Source organism: Mus caroli, unplaced genomic scaffold (genome assembly GCF_978045245.1).
Source record: "Mus caroli unplaced genomic scaffold, Mus_caroli_1 scaffold_10, whole genome shotgun sequence".
Taxonomy (NCBI): Eukaryota; Metazoa; Chordata; class Mammalia; order Rodentia; family Muridae; genus Mus; species Mus caroli.
In genome coordinates this window covers 67,954,250-67,969,254 of record NW_028227265.1, presented here as the reverse complement: position 1 = coordinate 67,969,254, position 15,005 = coordinate 67,954,250, and the positions used below count along the sequence as shown (strand labels likewise).

The 15,005-nt window shown below is 41.8% G+C and overlaps 1 protein-coding gene across 2 annotated transcripts in view; it reads right to left on the bottom strand.

Annotated features, from left to right (window-relative positions):
• Palld (palladin, cytoskeletal associated protein) overlaps nt 1–15,005 on the bottom strand; it is a 406,494-nt gene that overhangs the window by 365,494 nt on the left and 25,995 nt on the right. The gene's annotated exons all lie outside the window — the stretch shown is intronic.

Below are 15,005 nucleotides of genomic sequence, written 5' to 3'. Positions count from 1 at the left end.
AATAAACTGTCTCAACCTTTATGTGCAGTCACATCATGTATATTCATTCATTCATTCATTCATTCATTAAACATAATTATAACAGGTAACAATAATCACATCCTAACTTTCAGGTACTGGGAGTACATGTCTGCTCCATACTAAGTATTCCCAAACGGTTCTCTCAAAAGACAGGGTGTATAAATGTATTGAGTTTTTAACTTTGTGGCTGAAGCACTTCTGTTATACTTATTAGATGGCATGTTAGCATGAAGCCAGCCATAGATAAGATATAAATTAATTAGCATGACTATGTCACTTTATGTGTGGACACTGATTCTTAAATGTTAATCTTTAAAAGTTGTAATATTCTTGTTTTGTTTTTATTTGGAGACATGTCTAACCATGTAGTTCAGGTTGGCTTTGGCCTTGAACTTGTAGTTCTCCAGCCTCAGTCTATGAAAAGAGTTGGCATTAAAGACATGTGCAATGTGCACACACGTGCATATACTTGCTTATGAGCACATGAAGGTGGTTTACCAGCAAAGAGCTAAATGCTGTCAGGATCTTGGTTTTGTTATTCTTCTCTAGCCTAGAGGCAATCTACAGTTGTATCTGATTGGCTATAATAAAGGTCTGACAGCCAATAGCTGGGCAGAAAGTAGAGGGCAGAACAGAAGGATGCTGGGAGAAGAAATGAGACTCAGAGATTCACCAGCAGACAAGGAGGCAAACTGAGGGACCAGAGTGTAACAGAGAGGTAGAGCTAGGCACGTGATGGGATATAGTGTCCGATTAAGTTAGATAGCTTTCTGGGAGACTGCCCTAACTAGAAGGCCTAAGATTTAAAATATTAAAAAAATCTTTGTGTCATTATTTATACTGCTGGCAGGTCCAAGAAGTCACGTTATAGTAGGGCTTCATATTTCCAAGAGCTAGAGTTATATAGGGGGTTGTGTACCACCCTATATTGGTGCTCAACTAGTCTCCTAAAAGAGCAGTAAAGACTCTTAACCATTGAGTTATCTGTTAAGACTCTAAAGGAATTTTGTTTTTCAGTGAAAAAAAAAAAACCATCGTTCTGTACATAAAATGTTAATAGGATGGATTCACTCCAGAGGATGATGTTTCCTGACTGGCTCTTGACCCAGAATCATGGCATAGTCATCATTCCAGTCAATAGTTAAAAAGTCACATGGGGTAATAAAATGGGGAAGCTGTAATCATTAAACAAATGACATGAAGGTAATATAAAAATGTGATAGAGCTTCAAAAGTATGTGAAAAGTACATAGGAACTGTAGGAACGATGTGGGGGAGGGAAGTACTCTGGCTTTAAAGGATGCATAAGACATCTATGTGTTCTGCAGGGGACACTTATGTGTGAACATTTTCGGAATCAAATAAAGGGTGCTTCAGTATCTTAGGCCTCAGTTTAAATCCCTCTTTTGCTTACTGAAGCAATGAGTCTCCTGCCACTCTAATTGTGATGTTCTTTTTTTCGATGTTACTTATAGCATCATAGGAGGAAAGGTTAAAAGTCCCCAAAGTAATCGTTCCTTCAAGAATTAGTTTAGAAATCATCAAAGGAAGTTATTGAACCTGCTGAGTTTCAGCTTTGTAAGGTTTGTCAGTCGTAACCTAGTGGGATATCACTCAGAAGTGTGACAATTGGGCCAATATTCTTGAAGCAGCTTTCCATCTAAGGAAATCTGATGGATTGGTCAGAATATCCTGATGATTGATCTTAATTGTCAGCTTGATAGGATTTGGAATCACCTAGGAGACACACCTCTGGAAGGTGTTTTGAGAAGGTAAACTGATTATTTATTTATTTATTTATCTATTTATTTTTTGAGACAGGGTTTCTCTGTGTAGCCCTGGCTGTCATGGCATTCACTTTGTAGATCAGGCTGGCCTCGAACTCAGAAATCCACCTGCCTCTGCCTCCCAAGTGCTGGGATTAAAGGTGTGTGCTACCACTGAAAGAGACCTAACAGTGGACAGCTCCTTTCAAAATCGATGACCCAAATATAAAGGGATCCAGGGTAAAAGGAATACGGATGCCTGCCCTCACACCTTCCTCAGCTAGTGCATGTATTTCTGCTGCTGTGGTCCTCCATTGACTGCAAACTCAATTTTCTTTGAACTTCCAATGAAGATTAAATATCAGCGACTCTCCAGGGAATCCCCAGGTCTTCAGCACTGGTTTTAGGCATTGGAACTGCTTAGGTATCTAACTTTGTGAACTGGGAAAATCCTAAAGCTCCACTGTCCTGTTCCTCTCATTGTGCTTACTTCTATCAACTCAATGGGTCTCTAGTTCAATGGTTTTCAACCTATGGGTCACAACCCCTTTGGGGGTCGAACAACCCTTTCACAGGGGTCGTTTATCAGATATCCTGCTTTCAAATATTATATTCCGGTTTGTAACATTAGCAAAATTAAAGTTATGAAGTGGCAGTGAAATAATTTTATGGTTGGTGGGGGAGCTCACCAAAACATGAGGAACTGTATTAAAGGGTCACAGCATTAGAAAGGTTGGATCCACCATTCTAGTTCCTTGGCCTTGACTGTTCTGTAGCATGCAGCCATCTTAATTATTCTCTGATGAAGAAAGTTTGTACTCAGTTCACTTTTAATATGTAAATATATATGTTTTATGAGCAACAGGCAGTTAAACTATAATTTTGAGATGACAGAATCATGGTAAAAATAAACAAGTATAAAACAAATATGCATATAAAATTTTACTTAGCTAATTAATCATGAAACCATTAAGAGTTTACAACAATTTCAAAGAAGGCAATGAAGACTACACACATGTGCAAATGATTATGAGTGCTTAAAATTTTTGGTAGACTTACAACTAGTTAAGATCTATACAACAATAAAATACAATGTTTGGAGTCATACAGAATACAAGTCAGTACTATTTTTGCTGGAAAAGCAATAATTTGTATGTCTGTGAAACACTCAGCCCAGCATGGTTGCACATGCCTACAATCTAGCACTCAGGAGTTGGGAGGCAGCCTATTCTAAGGAGAAAGTTCCAGGCCAGCCAGAGATCCACAGAGAGACTCTCCCTACATAGAAGAACCAAGGTTCAGGTCTAGGCAGTGGATCCAGAGCTCCATCTTAACCATGTACTTTAGCACTGTTAAATTATAGTTTTACAAACAAGATTCCTAAACCATGTATCATATTAATAAAACAGGTTCAGAAACAAGATCCATACATCACTAACTCCACTATAATTTAGTATAATATGAGAATATTATGATACATTTTAATGCTTCAGGAAAAGAATTATAGAAGAAAGCTTAAGCTAAGTGAATGATGGGAAACAGCCGCTTCTTATTGTAAAGTAGGGAGTGTTTGCTGCAGGCACATATTGTCTCACCTGCTTGCTAACTCAAGTGTTGGTTTTCAACAGGCGCCACCTGATGGGATCCAGTTGTCAGGATTAGGTGCCATTTAAAAATTGCTTGCACAGTGAAAAGTGAATTAATAGCATGATTGCATCCTGCTCCAGATTCAATTTTCAGCTCAGTTATTGCTGCTGTAACATGCATGCGGGCTAGGGAAAAAAACGCTCACTCAATGAGGGATGAACAAGAGAGGTTTCCAAGTGGCCCGAGGTCACTGGAAAATTGTGCTTCAGAGATTTTTGTGTCATTCAACACCCCAACATGAAAAGACCATCTTTAAAAGTAATGATGCACAGCTGAAAACATCTCCATTATTTCCCTGAGACTTCCTGTTGGATGCTAAATCATGTTTTTTTCTAATCCAATGAGGTTGTGAGAGATGCAGACTATGAAGCAAAATTAAAAGTTCAACTTATCTTGCTTTTAGTCAGAAAAGAGGGAAGGAGAGAAATGCCAGTGTAAGGGGAGATTCTGATTCTAACATCCTGTTCCCCAATTAGTTGTTGATTTGTGAGTAAAGAAGGCGAGGGGCCAATTGCTGGGTGAAAGGTACAGGCAGGACTTCCAGGTCCCAGGAGAAAAAGGCAGACCCAGGGACATAGAGAGGGTCGTTCCTGCCATGCTTTGGAGGAAGAAGAATGAAACTACCATGTTTCAGGGGGAGCTTGGGCCTGTGGCCTCCACTGAAGGCAGGTAGTCAAGGATGTTTGGCAGGGGCTAGGTGGGACTAACTACGAAGTTAAGGGCAGGTGGAAAGACAGGGATAATAAATTGGTAAGGGCGTGCTTTTCCAGGTGGGAGATAGTAACTCCCAGTCATTGTGCCAAGAAGGCAAATTATAAAGGAATTAAGTGTGTGTGTGTGTGTGTGTGTGTGTGTGTGTGTGTGTGAGTGTGAGTGAGTGAGTGTGTGTGTCTGTGTGTGTCTGTGTCTGTGTCTGTGTCTGTGTCTGTGTCTGTGTCTGTGTCTGTGTCTGTGTCTGTGTGTGTCTGTGTGTCTTTCATCTGAGGATTCAAGGTTGAGGCTGGTAGGGTGACCCACTTCCCAGAGCAAAGGCCTGTAGAGCAAAAGGGAAGTCAGGAGGGTCAGAGCACAGTTGACCCCTGGCAAAGGCAGTAGCTTTTAAAACTACACGCAACATGCCAGAAGGGAAATTTTCTCCTTCAGCAAGCAGCACAGGCATCTTGAGGAATAGAGGCATCCTCCATAGCTTTTGATCTCTCACTGCTTCCTCTCCAGTACTTTGAGTGGCCTGAAAATTCCTCTTTTTATTTTTTTATTTTTTTTTTATTTGTGAATAATTTTATTTGAATTTTCTTTCCAATTATTACCATTCTACTCTTAAATGTGTTATTCAAAGTTTTTTTTTTTTGAATTCTACTTTTCTTTTTTTTTTTTTAATATTTTTATTACATATTTTCCTCAATTACATTTCCAATACTATCCCAAATGTCCCCCATAGCGCCCCCCACTTCCCTACCCACCCATTCCCATTCTTTTGGCCCTGGCATTCCCCTATATTGGGGCATATAAAGTTTGCAAGTCCAATGGGCCTCTCTTTCCATTGATGGCCGACTAGGCCATCTTTCGATACATATGCAGCTAGAGACAAGAGCTCCAGGGTTCTGGTTAGTACATCATGTTGTTCCAACAATAGGGTTGCAGATCCCTTTAGCTCCTTGGGTACTTTCTCTAGCTTCTCCATTGGGAGCCCTGTGATACATCCAATAGCTGACTGTGAACATCCACTCCTGTGTTTGCTAGGCCCCGGCATCGTCTCACAAGAGACAGCTATATTTGGGTCCTTTCAGCAAGATCTTACTAGTGTATGCAATGGTGCCAGCGTTTAGAAGCTGATTATGGGACGGATCCCTGGATACAGCAGTCTCTAAATGGTCCATCCTTTCATCACAGCTACGAACTTTGTCTCTGTAACTCCTTCCCTGGGTGTTTTGTTCCCAATTCTAAGAAGGTGCACAATGTCCACACTTTGGTCTTCATTCTTCTTGAGTTTCATGCGTTTATCAAATTGTATCTTATATCTTGGGTATCCTAAGTTTTGGGCTAATATCCACTTATCAATGAATACATATTGTGTGAGATCTTTTGTGATTGTGTTACTTCACTCAAGATGATGCCCTCCAGGTCCATCCATTTGGCTAGGAATTTCATAAATTCATTCTTTTTAATAGCTGAGTAGTACTCCATTGTGTAAATGTACCATAATTTCTGTATCCATTCCTCTGTTGAGGGACATCTGGGTTCTTTCCAGCTTCTGGCTATTATAAATAGGGCTGCTATGAACATAGTGGAGCATGTGTCCTTTTTACCGGTTGGGACATCTTCTGGATATATGCCCAGGAGAGGTATTGCTGGATCCTCCGGTAGTACTATGTCCAATTTTCTGAGGAACCGCCAGACTGATTTCCAGAGTGGTTGTACAAGCTTGCAATCCCACCAACAATGGAGGAGTGTTCCACTTTCTCCACATCCTCGCCAGCATCTGCTGTCACCTGAATTTTTGATCTTAGCCATTCTGACTGGTGTGAGGTGGAATCTCAGGGTTGTTTTGATTTGCATTTCCCTGATGATTAAGGATGTTGAACATTTTTTCAGGTGCTTCTCTGCCATTCGGTATTCCTCAGGTGAGAATTCTTTGTTCAGTTCTGAGCCCCATTTTTAATGGGGTTATTTGACTTTCTGGAGTCCACCTTCTTGAGTTCTTTATATATATTGGATATTAGTCCCTTATCTGATTTAGGATAGGTGAAGATCCTTTCCCAATCTGTTGGTGGTTTTTTTGTCTTATTGATGGTGTCTTTAGCCTTGCAGAAGCTTTGTAGTTTCATGAGGTCCCACTTGTCAATTCTCGATCTTACAGCACAAGCCATTACTGTTCGATTCAGGAATTTTTCCCCTGTGCCCATATCTTCAAGGCTTTTCCCCACTTTCTCCTCTATAAGTTTCAGTGTCTCTGGTTTTATGTGAAGTTCCTTGATCCACTTAGACTTGACCTTAGTACAAGGAGATAGGAATGGATCGATTCGCATTCTTCTACATGTTAACAACCAGTTGTGCCAGCACCATTTGTTGAAAATGCTGTCTTTCTTCCACTGGATGTTTTTAGCTCCCTTGTCGAAGATCAAGTGACCATAGGTGTGTGGGTTCATTTCTGGGTCTTCAATTCTATTCCATTGGTCTATTTGTCTGTCACTATACCAGTACCATGCAGTTTTTATCACAATTGCTCTGTAGTAGAGCTTTAGGTCCGGCATGGTGATTCCACCAGAGGTTCTTTTATCCTTGAGAAGAGTTTTTGCTATCCTAGGTTTTTTGTTATTCCAGATGAATTTGCAGATTGCACTTTCTAATTTGTTGAAGAATTGATTTGGAATTTTGATGGGGATTGCATTGAATCTGTAGATTGCTTTTGGCAAGATAGCCATTTTTACAACGTTGATCCTGCCAATCCATGAGCATGGGAGATCTTTCCATCTTCTGAGATCTTCTATAATTTCTTTCTTCAGAGACTTGAAGTTTTTATTATACAGATCTTTCACTTCCTTAGTTAGAGTCACGCCAAGATATTTTATATTATTTGTGACTATTGAGAAGGGTGTTGTTTCCCTAATTTCTTTCTCAGCCTGTTTATTCTTTGTGTAGAGAAAGGCCATTGATTTGTTTGAGTTAATTTTATATCCAGCTACTTCACCGAAGCTGTTTATCAGGCTTAGGAGTTCTCTGGTGGAATTTTTAGGGTCACTTAGATATACTATCATATCATCTGCAAAAAGTGATATTTTGACTTCATCTTTTCCAATTTGTATCCCTTTGATCTCCTTTTGTTGTCGAATTGCTCTGGCTAGGACTTCAAGTACAATGTTGAATAGGTATGGAGAAAGTGGACAGCCTTGTCTAGTCCCTGATTTTAGAGGGATTGCTTCAAGCTTCTCACCATTTACTTTGATGTTGGCTACTGGTTTGCTGTAGATTGCTTTTATCATGTTTAGGTATGGGCCTTGAATTCCTGATCTTTCCAAGACTTTTATCATGAATGGGTGTTGGATCTTGTCAAATGCTTTTTCCGCATCTAACGAGATGACCATGTGGTTTTTGTCTTTGAGTTTGTTTATATACTGGATTACGTTGATGGATTTCCGTATATTGAACCATCCCTGCATCCCTGGGATGAAACCTACTTGGTCAGGATGGATGATTGTTTTGATGTGTTCTTGGATTCGGTTAGCAAGAACTTTATTGAGGATTTTTGCATCAATATTCATAAGGGATATTGGTCTGAAGTTTTCTATCTTTGTTGGGTCTTTTTGTGGTTTAGGTATCAGAGTAATTGTGGCTTCATAGAATGAGTTGGGTAGAGTACCTTCTGTTTCTATTTTGTGGAATAGTTTGTGAAGAACTGGGATTAGATCTTCTTTGAAGGTCTGATAGAACTCTGCACTAAACCCATCTGGTCCTGGGCTTTTTTTAGTTGGGAGACTATTAATGACTGCTTCTATTTCTTTGGGGGATATAGGGCTGTTTAGATCATTAACCTGATCTTGATTCAGCTTTGGTACCTGGTATCTGTCTAGGAACTTGTCCATTTCATCCAGGTTCTCCAGTTTTGTTGAGTATAGCCTTTGGTAGAAGGATCTGATGGTGTTTTGGATGTCTTCAGGATCTGTTGTTATGTCTCCTTTTTCATTTCTGATTTTGTTAATTAGGATGCTTTCCCTGTGCCCTCTAGTGAGTCTGGCTAAGGGTTTATCTATCTTGTTGATTTTCTCAAAGAACCAGCTCCTTGATTGGTTGATTCTTTGAATAGTTTTTCTTGTTTCCACTTGGTTGATTTCACCCCTGAGTTTGATTATTTCCTGCCGTCTACTCCTCTTGGGTGAATTTGCTTCCTTTTGTTCTAGTGCTTTTAGGTGTGTTGTCAAGCTGCTAATGTGTGCTCTCTCTAGTTTCCTTTTGGAGGCACTCAGAGCTATGAGTTTTCCTCTTAAAAATGCTTTCATTGCGTCCCATAAGTTTGGGTATGTTGTGGCTTCATTTTCATTGAACTCTAAAAAGTCCTTAATTTCTTTCTTTATTCCTTCCTTGACCAAGGTATCATTGAGAAGAGTGTTGTTCAGTTTCCACGTGAAGGTTGGCTTTCTATTATTTATTTTGTTATTGAAGATCAGCCTTAGTCCATGGTGATCTGATAGGATGCATGGGACAATTTCAATATTTTTATATCTGTTGAGGCCTGTTTTGTGACCAATTATGTGGTCAATTTTGGAGAAGGTACCATGAGGTGCTGAGAAGAAGGTATATCCTTTTGTTTTAGGATAGAATGTTCTGTAGATATCTGCCAGATCCATTTGATTCATAATTTCTGTTAGTTTCACTGTGTCCCTGTTTAGTTTCTGTTTCCATGATCTGTCCATTGGTGAAAGTGGTGTGTTGAAGTCTCCCACTATTATTGTATGAGGTGCAATGTGTGCTTTGAGCTTTACTAAAGTTTCTTTAATGAATGTGGCTGCCTTTGTATTTGGAGCATAGATATTCAGGATTGATAGTTCCTCTTGGAGGATTTTACCTTTGATGAGTATGAAGTGTCCCTCCCTGTCTTTTTTAATGACTTTGGGTTGGAAGTCAATCTTATCAGATATTAGAATGGCTACTCCAGCTTGTTTCTTCATGCCATTTGCTTGGAAAATTGTTTTCCAGCCTTTCATTCTGAGGTAGTGTCTATCCTTTTCTCTGAGATGAGTTTCCTGTAAGCAGCAAAATGTTGGGTCTTGTTTGTGTAGCCAGTTTGTTAGTCTATGTCTTTTTATCGGGGAGTTGAGTCCATTGATATTAAGAGATATTAAGGAAAAGTAATTGTTGTTTCCTGTTATTTTTGATGTTAAAGTTGGCATTTTGTTCTTGTGGCTGTCTTCTTTTAGGTTTGTTGAGGGATTACCTTCTTGTTGTTTCTAGGGCATGGTTCCTGTCCTTGTATTGGTTTTTTTCTGTTATTATCCTTTGAAGGGCTGGATTCGTGGAGAGATAATGTGTGAATTTGGTTTTGTCGTGGAATACTTTGGTTTCTCCATCTATGTTAATTGAGAGTTTGGCTGGGTATAGTAGCCTGGGCTGGAATTTGTGTTCTTTTAGTGTCTGTATAACATCCGTCCAGGATCTTCTGGCTTTCATAGTCTCTGGTGAAAAGTCTGGTGTAATTCTGATAGGCTTGCCTTTATATGTTACTTGGCCTTTTTCTCTTACTGCTTTTAGTATTCTATCTTTATTTAGAGCATTTGTTGCTCTGATTATTATGTGTCAGGAGGTATTTCTTTTCTGGTCCAGTCTATTTGGAGTTCTGTAGGCTTCTTGTATGTTCATGGGCATCTCTTTCTTTAGATTTGGGAAGTTTTCTTCTATAATTTTGTTGAAGATGTTTGCTGGTCCTTTGAGTTGAAAATCTTCATTCTCATTCACTCCTATTATCCGTAGGTTTGGTCTTCTCATTATGTCCTGTATTTCTTGGATGTTTTGAGTTAGGATCTTTTTGCATTTTACATTTTCCTTGATTGTTGTGCCCATGTTCTCTATGGAATCTTCTGCACCTGAGATTCTCTCTTCCATCTCTTGTATTCTGTTGCTGATGCTCGTATCTATGGTTCCAGATTTCTTTCCTAGGGTTTCTATCTCCAGTGTTGCCTCATTTTGGGTTTTCTTTATTGTGTCTACTTCCCTTTTTAGGTCTAGTATGGTTTTGTTCATTTCCATCATCTGTTTGGATGTGTTTTCCTGTTTTTCTGTAAGGACTTCTACCTGTTTGATTATGTTATCATGTTTTTCTTTAAGGATTTGTAACTCTTTAGCAGTGTTCTCCTGCAATTCTTTAAGGGATTTTTGTGCTTCCTCTTTATTGTCTTCTGCCTTTTTATCAGTGTTCTCCTGCATTTCTTTAAGTGTGTTATTAAAGTCCTTCTTGAAGTCCTCTATCATCATCAGGAGATATGCTTTTAAATCCGTGTCTAGCTTTTCCGGTGTGTTGGGGTGCCCTGGACTGGGCGAAGTGGGGGTGCTGGGTTCTGATGATGGTGAGTGGTCTTGGTTCCTGTTAGTAAGATTATTACGTTTACCTTTCGCCATCTGGTAATCTCTGGGGTTAGTTGTTATCATTGTCACTATTTAAAGATTGGAGCAGAAGCTGTGTTCCACTCACCAGCAGTCTTTAAATCCTGCGGCGGGGGTCGTGGGTAGCTGACGGTACCCCGGTGCTGGTCCAGCCGGAAGAGGCCTGTGGTCCTACTCAGGCCGTTTTTCTGCTTCCCTAACTAATGCAGTCTCTGGTCCTGCGTGCAATTGGATTGGAGCAGAAGCTGTGTTCCACTCTCCAGAAGTCTTAAGATCCTGTGGTGGGTGTTGTGGGTAGCTGGTGAGTGTCAGCTGACCCTGCGCCCCAGCTGCCCAGGTGCTTTTCTGACCGGAAGAGGGTTGTGGCCCTATGTAGGCCGGATTTCTCTCTCCCCCACCAGAGCAGTCTCAGGTCCCTTGTGATTGGACTGGAGCAGAAGCTGTGTTCCACTCACCAGCAGTCCCAAAATCCTGCGGCGGGGGTCTTGGGTAGCTGGCGGGTGTCAGGCAACCCTGCGCTCCCGCTACCCTGGCGCTGATCCGGCCGGGTGAGGCCTGTGGCCCTACTCAGGCCGGTTTCTGCTTCCCTAACTAATGCAGTCTCAGGTCCCGCGCAATTGGATTGGAGCAGAAGCTGTGCTCCACTCACCAGAAGTCTTAAGATCCTGTGGCGGGTGTTGTGGGTAGCTGGCGAGTGTCAGCAGACCCTGCGCCCCAGCTGCCCAGGTGCTTTTCTGACCGGAAGAGGGTTGTGGCCCTATGTAGGCCGGATTTCTCTCTCCCCAACCAGAGCAGTCTCAGGTCCCGCGTGATTGGACTGGAGCAGAAGCTGTGTTCCACTCACCAGCAGTCCCAAAATCCTGCGGAGGGGGTCGTGGGTAGCTGGCGGGTGTCAGGCAACCCTGCGCTCCCGCTACCCTGGCGCTGATCCAGCCGGGTGAGGTCTGTGGCCCTACTCAGGCCGGTTTCTGCTTCCCTAACTAATGCAGTCTCAGGTCCCGCGCAATTGGATTGGAGCAGAAGCTGTGTTCCACTCACCAGCAGTCCCAAAATCCTGCGGCGGGGGTCGTGGGTAGCTGGCGGGTGTCAGGCAACCCTGCGCTCCCGCTACCCTGGCGCTGATCCGGCCGGGTGAGGCCTGTGGCCCTACTCAGGCCGGTTTCTGCTTCCCTATCTAATGCAGTCTCAGGTCCTGCGCAATTGGATTGGAGCAGAAGCTGTGTTCCACTCACCAGCAGTCCCAAAATCCTGCGGCGGGGGTCGTGGGTAGCTGGCGGGTGTCAGGCAACCCTGCTCTCCCGCTACCCCGGCGCTGATCCAGCCGGATGAGGCCTGTGGTCCTACTCAGGCCGGTTTCTGCTTCCCTAACTAATGCAGTCTCAGGTCCCGCGCAATTGGATTGGACAATTCCTCTTTTTAATTTGCATCTCTCCTCAGTTTAGTTTAGCCTTCCTGTCATCTCTCCTAACTGTCCTAACCCATAATTCTCTGATTTCTTGGAATATGTGCAGTTCTAGGTTCTTCCTCACAGGGGAAATGGCTTCTCCTTGGCCCTGTCCATGTAATTCAATGTCAAGTTCCCTTCTTCCACTTCTTTTCATAGAATGGCAGACCACGAAGTTAATGACAGTTGTATACTGTTGCAAGGGAAGCTTCAAGGAAGATGAAGTACGTCAGACAGTTTTACTTCAGTGATTTTTAATAGTCCAATATTAGGGATTGATCAAACATAAAAAAATAACTGTACAGAGGAATGTGACAATTGTCTGCTATTGATATTGTTTAAGCAATTTGCAGTAGGGAGCAAAGATTGATGTGAGACCATTTTGACAAAGACTGTCTTTTCAATGTTTTCTCCTCTTGTCCTTGGGGTACTCCCTGGCCCATACGAAAAGCTTCACAGCCCATCTGGGTTGTCTACCTACAGACAATCTGCCCAGTGAAGACTCTCTGGCACACCTTCTTAACATGGACCGCCCTCAGCACAACATTACAGATGGCTGTGGGTCACCATGTGGTTGCCGGGATTTGAACTCAGGATCTTTGGAAGAGCAGTTGGTACTCTTAACCACTGAGCCACTTCTCCAGGACTTGTAGCATTTCAAATATACATTCTTCACTGAAATGTTCTTCTGCCATTAACTTTGAATTGTAAAAATTCATTACTTTCTGCATTCATTTATTTGAGTGTGAAGTATGTATGTATAAGGGAGTCAATTTCTTCTTCTACCATGTGGGTTCTGGGGATTAAACTTGTATCAGCAGCCTTGGGACACTGAGCCAGTCACTAGGCCTAAACATTCATTTTAAGCATTATATATAGACATTAAATATATCCATGTAGCCAGACATTGGTGGCACACACTTTTAGACTCAGCTCTTGGGAGGCAGAGGCAGGCGGATCTCTGAGTTGAAGGCCAGCCTGGTCTACAGAGTAAGTTTCCAGGACAGCCAGGGTTACACAGAGAAATCCTGTTGTGGGAAAACTCTGCTAATTACGGTAGAAGTCCACTGTGACCTGATAGCCTCTGGGCTCAACACTATGTGAAACTTCATTAGCAGGGCTTCTCCTCTGACTTTGTCTGGGGAATTCTAAGACCCCACACATATGCCTGAGGAATGTCGAAAAGCCTCAAATAGATTATAGCACCAATTTCCTTTATCCTGATAAAGCCTGTTCAGCTAGCATCTGAGATTCCTGAAATGCTTCCCCCTCTAATGAGGCATTTTGGTGCCCTAAGCCCTCAACCAATGACCTTTGCCCATCCTGGATGTTCTTACCCCCAGTCACCCAAAACGTTATAAGCCTTGAATCACCATGTGTAAAGTTGATCTGCCCCCTGAAAGCTGGTCCTGGTTGTTCACTGTATGTATCCACAGGGCTTCCAAACTCCCTTGCTAGCTGTTGCTGTTCTCACTGCCCTCTTGGACTGAACTGGCAACAATCCACGAGAGTAGGGAGACCCATACCCTGTCTTGAAAAATAAAAACAAAACAAAAATGCCCACTTAATGGATACCAATTCATACTTGATGTATTCATATATCGATTGATGTTTTTATCAGGCTAACTCTGTTTTCTAATATTGCCATGATTTCTTTCTCACTCTTTCATAGTATTCCTTGGTGCTTATGTTAGTTACTGTGGTTTCATTATTGGATTTTTTTAAAGAGTAGACTACTTTGTCTTACCCTAAGGGTTACCGAATATATCTTTCTGGGACTAGGGTGAAGACTCAGTAAATAAAATGTTTGTTGTGCAAATGTGAGGACAGGAGTTTAGATTTCTAGGGCCCAGGTAAAAGTGAGGAAGGTGTGGTGGCTAGCACCTAGAAGCCAGTACTCAAAAACCAGAGATAACTGGAGCAAGCTGGTTTATTATACTAGCTGATTGATGAGTTCTGGGTTAAGAGACCTCCAATCTCAATCAATAAAAGTCGAACTAGATAGAGGAAGACAGTCCATGTCAGCTTCAGAACACACACACACACACATACACACATACACACACATATACAAACATATACACACACATACACACGCACATACACACACATATACACACATACACACATATACACACATACACACATATACACACATACACACATATACACACACATATACACATATACACACATACATACACATACACACAAAACACATACACGCATACACACTCGTATACACACATACACACACAGACACACACACACACACATCCCATGTGCATGCATGAGAGCACAGCACCCCAAATATAAGGGAAAATATTTTGTTCATAGAATTCTATTTTTACCAACAGCAACTTAACATGCTTATTGAGATGCAAACAGAAACAATGAAGAGGCTCACAAAGAATCAATAGAAGATGGTTATAGAGTGTTATTGAATTTCTCCCAAATTTGAATTTTAGTGTCCCATTTTGCATTTTTTCCTCCAGGTGTGCTGTGATTTGTTGGTTAGCTCATGTGTGAGCATCAGGAGCTTCGTTCCCTTTGAGACAAGTCTTTCATTGGTGTGGAGCGTCTCCACATAGCTAAGCATCCAGGGGTCCATCTCTACCTCTTAACACCATTGAGATTCCAGTAGTATGCCATGGGCCTCCTCTGTTACACACAGATTTTGGGGATCTGAATTCATAATTTTGAGACAAGGTGACTGATCCATCTCGCCAGTCCCCATTTTACGTTTCTCTGTTGCTTTTCTTTTTTTTTTTTAATTAGGTATTTTCTTCATTTACATTTCCAATACTATCCCAAAAGTCCCCCATACCCTCTTCCCCCCACTCCCCTACCCAATCACTCCCACTTCTTGGCCCTGGTGAACCTCTGTACTGAGGCATATAAAGTTTGCAAGACCAAGGAGGGGCCTCTCTTTCCACTGATGGCCTACTAGGCCATCTTCTGATACATATGCAGGTAGAGATACGAGCTCCGGGGGGTACTGGTTAGTTCATATTGTTGTTCCAGCTATAGGATTGC